At 36.9% G+C, this 11,667-nt stretch overlaps 1 pseudogene; it reads left to right on the top strand.

Moving 5' to 3' along the window:
- Positions 1-1,669: 1,669 nt before the first annotated feature.
- LOC149182022 (WD repeat-containing protein LWD1 pseudogene) lies at positions 1,670-9,003 on the top strand (annotated as a pseudogene).
- Positions 9,004-11,667: the final 2,664 nt, after the last annotated feature.

Below are 11,667 nucleotides of genomic sequence, written 5' to 3' on the forward strand. Positions count from 1 at the left end.
CTCCCATGTTTGTTTTGAAAAACATTCACATCTGACCCAAGATCAAGAATAACTTGGTCCAATTCATATTCTCCTATTTGTGCGTTAAGCCTCATCTCATGCCCTGTTCTTGCCTTATTCTTACCATTTTTTTTTACTACGCGAGGTCCTTCAGGAAAATTATCCTTACCGAAACATTTATGTAACAACTCCTGTAATCCTTTCACTTCCTTGCTATCGCGTAGCAACTTAATACAGGTCTCCAAGAATGTAGCAAGCATGGATGGGTCCATTTCTTCAGACAACTTGTCCTGACTTCCTGAGGTAGAGGCCTCAACGAAGCTTTTCTTCGCTTCCATGAACGTTTCTTTCACATGCTCCAAATCAACCTCTTTTTCTGGAGCCTTGCGGACCCATTCATTTTCCTCATATTGTTTTCCTTTATCCTTTCCAGTTGCCATTCCACTTTGTAGCACGATATTGACATTAGGATCTTCTTCGTGGGGTTCAACCCTCATCATCTACAGGTTCTGGGTAGGTTGCACCCTTTTCTCCTGAATCTTAGAGATTGATACATAGAATTCTTCTATCATTTGATCAAACTGAGTACAGTATCAGAATGACAGGCGTGTCGGGCTCGTACACTCTCGTGCGGAGTGTCCTATCACTCCACAATTGTAACAAATGACTTGTCCCCGACCTTTGCCAAGTCCTCCTCATCCTCAGCCTCATTCACACCCCTGATATCCCCTACGTGCTCCCCTAGTTCCTTGATCTGGAGGCTAAGACTTTGTCTTCATTCGATATAGGGGCATTATTTCCATCATCAGCTCATAGCTACGATAGTTATGCTCATCGTGGCCCAACGATTTATAGAAGTTGTAGAAGAGTTATTGTGATGTCTGCACAAATTTCTGTAGCAAGGGACAATTGTTTGTTACATGTTTTCCAACTACCTGACAGATAGCACACTACATCACGGGCCCTGTACTTGGTCTTGCTTGAGCTTTCGGCCTCAGAGGCATTGGCTCACCTCCTGCAACATAATCTGTGAAGATAGGGCAGTGATCTTTATCATGCCCCTAAACCTTACATTTAAGACACCTTACTTCTTTACGCACCTCTAGCCGAGCTGCTCTATCCTTCTTCAGGATTTCAAACTCTAGGCAAAGATTATGCAATTTGAGGGAATATGTTGAACTCCCAAAGCAACGTCTTGAATCGTTGTCTCATGCAATCTCATTGCAATTTCCAGGGCTTCTGCTTGGGTCCCAATCTTTTGCTGCAATAAAGCAACCCGTAGATGGGGGGTAAAAGCGAAGCTACAAACCATTCGTGGCGCTACCCATCCATAAGATTCATGTTATCTTTGTGGATCTAACATTTCAATATTTGATCCAGTTCCTAGGGTGTTTTGCCAAGCCTCACCATTATTTCCTTGAATCCAATGACTGATTGCGATTTAGATTTGGGCCTACTGAATTCCTTATTCAGTGCAGTCTGAGTGTCCACTAACGAAGCCTTCAGGTTATCAGTGTAGTACTTAATATACCAGGTTAGCGCGTGATCTTGTAGAGTAGTAACCAACTGCGCTTTCTTCATATGATCGTCTGTAATATTATAGGTTGTCCATGTGGCCTTCGCAATGAACCAAAACTAGTTCGGGTCCTCATTTCCCAATCCCTTGAAAATGGGCAACTTCATTGTATTCAATATACTGAATGGTGGCAGAAGTGGTGGCGGTGTGGTGAAGGTGTATGCTGTGGAGGTGAAGGTGGAGGTGGTGTGGATGGATGAGGCATTAGCAGAAACCCTTGCCTTATTAACTGGACAACGCTCTACGGTGAAGCCTATGCTGCTCCTTCGTTGTCACTCAGAGGAGGCTCAATCATCGGGCTATATTTAGGGCCTGTTCTCTCTCTATCCCTGAATAACTTTCTACTTTGTGTAGCTCCAAACATCAAGGTAATGGCATAACCCTCTTTTCACACAAGAGAATCTTAATCCAAGTATTCAAAGATCTTAAATACTTACCTTGTTGTCCCTTGAAGAAGCGTCGCTCTGCTTCTCTGTAGCTAACTGAGGTATCGACTGTGAATTCTATCGCAAATCCTCCTATGACACGATCAAGCTAGTGATTGATAGTGTGCATGATCTTATCTTCAAAGGCTTCCAATATCGACACTAGCTTCGAGGTCCACAATATTGGACCATCAAGCCACCACCTTCCTTGGTCATCTACCTATTTATCGATCCACTCGTATAGTTCGATCGGGAAGGAACAAAAGAAAATTTTGTGTATCTCTGTATACATATATCTACCCAACCACTATTCTTTTGTTAGACGCAAATTTCTATTTTCTTGCGCCACGAATTCATGGATCTTTCTATTCAACCACTCCTCAATTTCCTTCTTAGTTGGATTCCAGTGATGCGACGTCACACATCTGTTTATGTAGATCTTGGTCACGGCAACAAAACCATTTGTTGGCTTAGTGGGTCCTGACCTAGGTTCAGAGTTAGTTTTTCCAAACAAATCCCTACACTAATGGCCTTTTTGGCATCAATATGTGGAGCAGAGACTGAAGTCTCACCCGAAGCAGTATGGGGGGATGCTGGAACCAAGTTTCCACACCTAGATATTAGTGTAATGTTGTTTATGCCCTAAACCTTCCTTCGTGGAGATCGATATAACTACCCTTAATCCACTTCTATACCTCCTCGAATATTCACAACTGTCTTTTGTAGACCTTAAACAGGCGAATCAACCACTTACACGCCTCGATGACTACTCCTAATCCCGTATTTTCCTAGATCAGCCTAAGTGTTGATGACTTTAACATGCAATAAGATATGCTTTGCGTAAAAATTAATATTAAGTGTGTTCATATAAAAATATCAATTATATAAAGTCGTGCATCAATACAGTGTTACTTCATAAACCCATTGTTCATTACAACATAAAAGCATATTCATTCATAACATAAGTAAATGGAAAAAATGAAGGAATTTATTCAGTAATATCTTTATTAATACTTCAGTTCTGCTTACAGACTCAAGACTTCCCTACGCACTGAGCTGCAGGGGTCTGCGCACTCAACTGCAGACTCTACTCTAGGTCTCTGCGCACACAGCTGCAGAGCCTCTTTTCTGCTATAAGACTTCTTTTTCACTTTTCTCTTCTGACCCATTACATTCATCTTCATCATCGATACTACTACCTTAGACATCCTAAGACACACCTTTTTATATAATCTCCTGGTCCACGGACAATGGGTAGATCTTCAAAAGCCAACTCAACATACATAAAAGAAGGGTAAAACCCTTTATGACACTTTACTATCTATACGGTCACAACTTGCGGAGACTTTACATTCTATATAACAAAAGTTGGGTTTTTTTCCCCACAACTTGGGATTTTGCCCCAAAACTGACTCTAGGGGATCTTGTCCCAACAATTATAAATCGAAGGAAATAAAAAAGAGTAGGGATTAATACTTGTGGTAGTGTTTTTGTTGCAATGGTGTATGAAAAGACACCTCCTTAAGAGTTGATTGTTCCCTGCAAAGGATCACATATAGAATTGGTGTTGTCAGTGGAAAAAATAAAATAAACACAACATTGTAAATAGTGGAAACAATGCATACATAAACATAAACTAAAACAAAGCGGTAAATACATAAACAATGCTTAATGGAGAAAACAAGTCAATAAAATAATAGGAAAATTTCCATTTATTGATTGTTAGCAGTAGAAGTTGAATACAATAGATGAATCTTAGACAGTTGAAGAGAATTATATGGGCTATGGTGCTAAAAAATCCTTAGCAAGGGGGTGATTTTCCTCAATCTCCTTACAAGTTTCTCCTCTCTCTCAAAGAAGTATGAAGACTCTCTAATGGTGGATTCCTCTTTTCTCACTAAGATGATGGATTGCTTAGAAGAAATATGGTCAACATGCAAGTGTTATTCCCTTCTTTGGCTTCAACAATGGAATGGTGGTTTTCTCTGATAGCAATTTGGCCAACATGAGAATGTCTCATATTTTGGCTCTCCCATTGCCTATTTATATAGAATTTTTGAATCCATATCCCCCCTCTTAATTCATGCATGATAATGACACATGAGTTAGATAAGATGTTTCCATTCAGGGTTGTATATCTTCACGGTGACTCAAATTTGGTTGTCCTGAAGTGAGTTCATGTCAGAGAATTGGCTCCAAGTATGTGGAATGGTCTTGAATCATTGAGTCATCAATTTCTGCAACTGTGTGACTTTTGAAGTATATTCCACGTGAGAGGCTATCGAAGAAATAGTCACAGCGACATCAATTTTTTTATCTTTGTAAACTTTGGACCTCACGAGAAATTAAATTTTTTAAACGTCATGATGTATTCAGTTGGAAAATTTTTACCTGTGCATTTTGTTGGATGCCTTTTAGCGTCTTCTAGATTGTGCAAACATGTGTATGATTTTATCATATTAACAATACTAAAACCCCTATGGATTATAATCCTAAGGAAATAATATTAAACCTTAGGAATATGAACCCTTAGACTAATAAACCCAAAGGATTCATATTATATAGCCATGATCTAAATGGAAATTCACCCATGGTAATTTAACTAAAAGTTATAAATAACTCGTCGTGGTATTATCCACCCATGGTATTTTCCCACTCATGGTATTTACCCATGGTAATATAACAAAAAAAAAGGTTATAAATAACGATCCTCTTTTTGTAAGAGGGAAGTGTTGTAACTTTTTCTGACACCTTTAAAAGTTACAATTTTTTTTTCTAAATTTTCCAATACTCACCACACATTCCTTCAATCTTATCCTTTCCTTGGAAAATGCCTTCCTTTAAATATCATTCCATTTAACCCTTTCCATTGCTAAAGGATGAATTGCATCTGAGGTTTTTATAAATGTTTCTGAGTTATTTTTAATAGTTTTTATATTTTAAATACTTAATTTTATTAAAAAAAATATAATTATATATTTTTTAAGATTATTTATTTAAAATATTGAATTTACGTTAAAAATATCGAGTCAGCCCAAGCACTAAATATTGGAACCACATGTTTTACCATGTATTACAGATGATCAAAATTCAAAGTCAATGAGTCAAATCAAACCTATGTCGCCACTCCACGTTTCACACATTAAAATGCCATTATATAAATTAGTTCGAGATGTGTGAAGTAAAAAATCTATTGTTTACGAGGGGGGGCTACCTATCCATCCTTTAACCTATCACCCTGCCCTCCGCAAAGTTGTTTCACTTTTAATGCCTTTTACATGTCTTATCATTTCATACATTGGGGACCCCCTACCTAAACCATTTACCATCATATTTTTCTGAAATGAGATTACATGTGAATGATTGAAGTGTAGGGAAGGAGATAATGGAGAGAATACTTTTATAGTCATATTTTTCTGAAATGAGCTTACCTGTGAATGATTGAAGGAAGAGGAGGCTAGGTCAACAATTGAAATATACCCTCACGGACGTAAAAATGAAGATACATATTTCAGAAGTACATTTAAAAAATAAATTATTCCAATGTTAGAAGGAGATGTTTCCTCCTTGTGGAATAATTTTATACTATGGATATAAAAATGAAAATAATTATAAAGAGGAAAATGCAGAAAATTTGGATAAATTCTTATCCAAAGACTTTACAGAATTAAAAAGGGATATTAAAAGATATTTGATCAATCATGGCAAAACAAGACATGGTTTTAAAAACCATGGGAAATAAATCAATCGATAGTTTTATGAAATATGTTTATGAATCTTATTTATTCATAAATATATAAATTTGAAAAAAAAAAGATGTGGATTTCAAAACGAGACATGGATTTCAAACAATGGATGGTTTTATAGGATAAAATCATTTGGGGAAATATTCACGATTTGATTTATGAAATTCATAAGGAAAGGAACAGTAAAACAAGACATGGTTTTATATTGAAGACATGGTTTTTCAAAACCATAGGAAGGAATTATTTTTATGGAAATATGGAAATATGATTTTATAGATTTTTGGGAAATATTTTTATCAAAATATCTTATTCCCAAAAATTTAAGATTTATGTTTTTGAAAATTAAAGAGTGACAAAAAATGAATGATTTCCAAATAACTTTCAAGTTTCTCGGCAATGATTAAGCACATGAAGGATAATTAAGATAATTGAATTATCAAAGAATTTTATCAAAGGACAAGGGATTAATCAATTCTATAAAAATGGATCAGTCAACTAGATTATGGGCATATTAACTATGTTTTAGGGAGAAATTAACAACCTATATATTCTAGGTAAAAGATAAACATGAATAGATTAAAGAAGATTTGTGACAAAAAATGGGCAACTAGGTTGAAGAATAAAGGCAATCAATCAACAATTAGTGAGCCAATTTCCAGATTTGAGGGAACAAAATCCGCAGTCAGGGAATCATTTCCAAATTTATAAGAAGGAATCATAAACAAATCTATATTTAAACAAAAGGATCAATCCCAAATTTAAAGGCAATAGACATTATACCATTTTCAGGATTTCTGCAGAATATTGTACTTTTAGTTTATTTAATAGGATTTGTTTCCAATAGAATAGTGACAGTTTGAGGAGCATGTTTTCCTATATATTGTTTCATTTTCATTGTAAAAGGGTTGGATTTTGATGCGAGAACCTTGCCATTTTTGTAAAGACTTTTATTACAGGAATTTAATTAAAGTATTATGGCTTTAGTTTCATGACATAAATTGTTTTTCATGTATGTCTTTACCTGTTATTCCATAATCTGTTTTTGCATATGTTCAAGGTAACATAGGAGTTAGGGAAAGGCTAGGTTTAAGTATCAACCTCCCTGATAACCCACTGCAAAGTTATCATCTACACTGAGATTAGTTAATTGAACAGTCTATTTAAATTAGCTCCTTTGCATCACCTAATTGTTGGCTTATGTCATCTCTTGAATCTCTATCTGTTTGGCTGTAGAATTCTTCTACACAAATCTACTATATTTGATTGATTAAGTATTAAGAATGAATACTTAATTATCTGATTTATGTTTTATTCCTCTACCAAACTATTTAAGCTATGTTTTCTTTCAGAAGTAGACATTGGAACTTTGATTAAGTTTCAACAAGAAATGGATTTATTTCTGAGCAAATATTGGATAATCGTCAGCATCCACCTATAACAAATAATAGATCTATCCATTGTGCTTCAAAGGCTGTTGTCTAGTGATAGTGAACAATGCTAAAAAATCCTCGTAACACTTGAGGGAGGTCCCTCTGATTCGAGGGTCAGCTTGAACCTAAAGTTTGGTCCAGTTGGTTTGTCGACATAGTTTTGCAGCCAAGAACTGCCTTCGAGAAACAAATACAATAGGAAGATTGTCTAGAAAAATGTAGTTGGAATGGTCATTTTCTGATCTAATGAAAAGTTAATTCCTGATTTATTTTCTGGTTTTGTTTACTTTTGTGCTTTTACTGATGTGACAATTACTCATATCATGGGGCCCTGCAAGACCCGGATCAGTGGTTTTAGAGAAGGTTATGACTCTATGGGAATCATGGTTTTAAGGGTTTACAACATATGTAACCAATATTTTATTGTGAGATAATCAAGCTCGTGCAGAGTTGTGACATCTTATTTTGTTTATTTTATTTTAATGATGGCATATGCATCTATGCCATTTGGAGAGTGCCAGATAGTAGGGGGCTAGGTTTTGTGTGATTTGAAGTCGCATTTCAGTCATCATATTTTTGTATTTTTTGTTCTACAGTGATGAACAATTCAGAGGAATCTAATTATTTGAGGCTCACCCTCTCTCCGTGGGGGTAGTTCCGCTCCTAAAAGTCTAGAAAAGATCATTTTATTTCTTCCCCACACACTCGAATCACCATCAATGGTCCATTGTGGCGGTGAACCATGATTTCACAAAGCGTGCATGAAGGGTCTCTTGGAAATCTTGCCTAGAGTGAAACACATATGTAGATCTGTATACACAAAAAAACACTATTGAGGAATGCGTACAAAATCATTATGATACTTAGCCATGATAATGCAACTAGAAAGTGAAAAATATTAGGTTGGAGCAGTGGAAGAGTTCGAATATCTACACATATGAGGCACCATGACACATATACGGCATGAACTAGAGTGTTTGCAAATACAAGAAGTATCGGCTGGGTATAGTGAGTCTGGTGGATAACTATAGCAATAGATTGGAGATAATTTAGTTGGACAATGAGAGGGGCGACACTAAGGCTGACCCCACGCATTCGTTCGAACATCCGTACCCGCCCACTAAGATGATGTTCATACACAACAAAGTATGCCAAAAACTAGACCTATTGGCCAACTCAGTCAACTCTCTCCACATATGGCACATTTATAATGGTTGCATCAAGGAAAAGAGCCTCTTGAATAATAACAAGACCAGTGAGTTATGCAGCCCTCTCACTTACTTCGATTCAAACCAACATGAACCCAGGAGGATTGACACTTCCAACATCGACACCACCTACACCATTTGGGACATCGACAAGAAGGTCATCGATAACGAGTTGATTACCCATGACAAGGAGGTATACGACATTTTGTGGGGGGTACCTATGTTTTTGCCTATGTCAACACATATGGGTTTGTGAGGGTTTTCTTATTTATGGAGAAGGAGAACCCTACAATTATCTATGAGATCTCTCAGCCTAATACTCCCCTAGTCAGATTAGGTTGGAAAAAGTAAGACCCCATATACATGAATACCATCATCATGGAAATCCCTAAGGTTGTAGTCTTAGACATCATATATCCAATACTCATTGTCATAGAGCTCCAGAGGCACTAGGCCAGTGTCAATGCCATTACTTGGGCACCCCATAGCTCTTGCTACATATGCACTGTTGGAGACAACTCACAATCCATCATGTGGGATCTCTCCTCAATGAGAAAACATTTAGATGGAAACCTCGATTATATTCTTGCTTACATTTTTGGGGTCGAGATCGAGTAGTTGTAGTGGTCCTCCACTTACCCTAATTGGGGCGACATAAACATCTCCAGAAAGTTTCATATCTTGAGGGTTTGAAAGGACATGTCACACCAGACCGATATTTATTGGAAGGAGACAAAGGAACTTGATTTTCAGTTGAACTTTCTCCCGCTGAGCTTCTATTTCCTGAGCAACGAGTACACCATGCAAAACTAAGCACTCGATATGTGGAAGTATACCTCCTAGAAAGATGATGATGATCAACTGAATCTGGTGAAGATGAAGCTCTTGGTCATCAAAGTCCCAACGTCAGATATCATGACATAAATTGAGTGGCTGTTTTTTTTCTTAGCTGGAATACGCAACAGAGGAAGACGTCATGTTGAGCGGGCAATCTATATCGGCCATGCACAAGCTTAGACTACTTCCCACGTTCACTCATGTCATGGTGAAGAAGTTTTTGCATGTGGAATTCCTGGACCGAGGAATAGTATCTGTTTTAAAGAATTGGCTAGAACCCCTCCCTAACCAATCTATGCCAAATGGGACGTTCCACACAAGTTTTCTCAACATCCTCACACATTATTCTATTGATACTGACAATTATGAAAGGTGAGAGAAGCTTAAAAATAGTAGTCTGGGGAGAGTGGTAATGTTCCTATCAAAATCAAATGAAGAAAATGTTGGCAATATAACTCAACAAATAGAATTAATTTTCATCTTGTCACAGAAATTGGAATGCAATGCTTTTTTTATGCTTTCTTACCCAGGGATTCTACATTTATTCTTTCCCAAGAACAATTTTTACATCTTTGTTGGCAATGGTTGGAGTTTTTTAACCTTTTTTTAAGTAGGAGGAAATGATTCCAAGGATCAAAGGATTTTAAATTTCTTGGTTCATTCTCCATGGACACTATTAATCTTATAGATCAAATCCAACAACATATTTTATTCGTATCTAGAAGAGATGGCCACCTTCACACATGTTAAGGCTATATGAAAAAGCTAAAATAAATTTGGCATGCTTGTTTGAATAATTAAAAATAGGTATATGGATGCTTGCTATGGAGGGAATTGAGATTAGAAAAAAGACAACATTTCTTGGTGAAAGAGCTTCCAAATTGTGAACAAAATAAAGAAATTTCAATAGATGGTTGGGAAAATGAGTTGGGAAACCAATGAAATATTGTAAAATTGGAAAGCTTATATCATCTTGATACATCACTGGGTTTTATAATTCTTCTTAGATATAAATTTATGTTCTTGATTTTATGTATTCTAAATTCAATGGCATAACATGACTTTCTTGTTTTCCAAAAGTTTTCCCTATCTTCTCTGGATATCATTCTCTTATCAATTCATAAAAATGGGAATCAGAAATGTGACAATTGAGTGTTTGGAGGAAGTATTTACAACACCTCATTAGATGATGAGAATATGCTAGATCTCTACCACATATATCAACAAACGATCTCGAGGTTCATTACAGGGGATTTCTATCCTCAAACCCTTGTTCAACATGGTTATGGGTCACCCACACAAAACCATTTTCCAACAGTTGTTGCTAAATCTTGCACCAATAGCACAAGTGCAGCAGGAGGCAAGGAAAACTCCCTAGAGACAACCTCTGGGTTTATTGTAGACCAGTGCCTAGGACATCTTAAATAGAGGAGTGCTTTTGAGGTTATATTGTAGGGGGTTACAACACTCCAATTGTCACGTAAAAAGAAAAGGAAATAGAAGGGGATTGGTTCAATAAGCTTTCAAAGAGGAAGATTCAGGTCAACTCATGGATCCAAACGCTGGGGGGTATTTGGGTAATATCAAAGAGGAATGACTTCTCCTTATGGTGGCTGACACATGAAAATGAGACAGCTAAAACTGAAGTTGTATTGATGGTGGAGAGGAGGAAAGTAGAGAGAGAAATAGATGCATAGGGCTGTAACAAACATAATCCTAGGCAACAATGTTCCAACAAAGAGTGGAATTCAATGGATAGGGTTGTAAGCAAGACAGAACCCTAAACCATGGTTTTCCCATAAGATGATATAAATAGAGGAGCAAGAGAAGGTTTCAGATCAAACATAACATGGGTATCGTTCTCTGCCAAAGAAGCTAAGATAAATCCATATATTGAAGAGGAACCACCTATATTCATTACACTATTTGAAAGAAAGGAAAACATAGGTGAAATGAGATTACCAAGAGGAACTTGCTCCACATTAATCATGCTTGGAATCAACATGGAAACGACATTTATCCCAAAGGGCCCAAAAACTAGTCCATAAACTCAGCCATGATATCAGTGAAGTCCCATAAAAACATATTGAGCCCAAATGGCAACACAGAGTTGAGCCCTTGCGGGTCTGAGAATCTGGAACCTTTGTATTATGTTTCATCCCCCTATTTATAAGAAGAGGGCGAGAGATTTGAATTACAATTAAAATATCTGAGCCTGAGCCCTAGATGTCATGCTAGACTAGCTGTCTCATCTCTGTCACGCTATGTTATCACCTACCTAAGATTACAACAGGGATCGAATCCCTTTCTTCAAAAAATACATAAATAAATGCTCAGAAAAATAAAGTCGATAGAGGAAGGAGTGGGTGTCCCCTTGCTACTTCAGTGGAGGCCTTGGATGGGCCATGTCCCTACTGTTGTCATGCTTCTCTCTCTTGTTGAGGT

The sequence above is a fragment of the Pinus tabuliformis genome, chromosome 3_2, assembly GCF_031772625.1.
Source record: "Pinus tabuliformis cultivar Carrire ecotype Pingquan chromosome 3_2, CPIR1, whole genome shotgun sequence".
NCBI lineage: Eukaryota > Viridiplantae > Streptophyta > Pinopsida > Pinales > Pinaceae > Pinus > Pinus tabuliformis.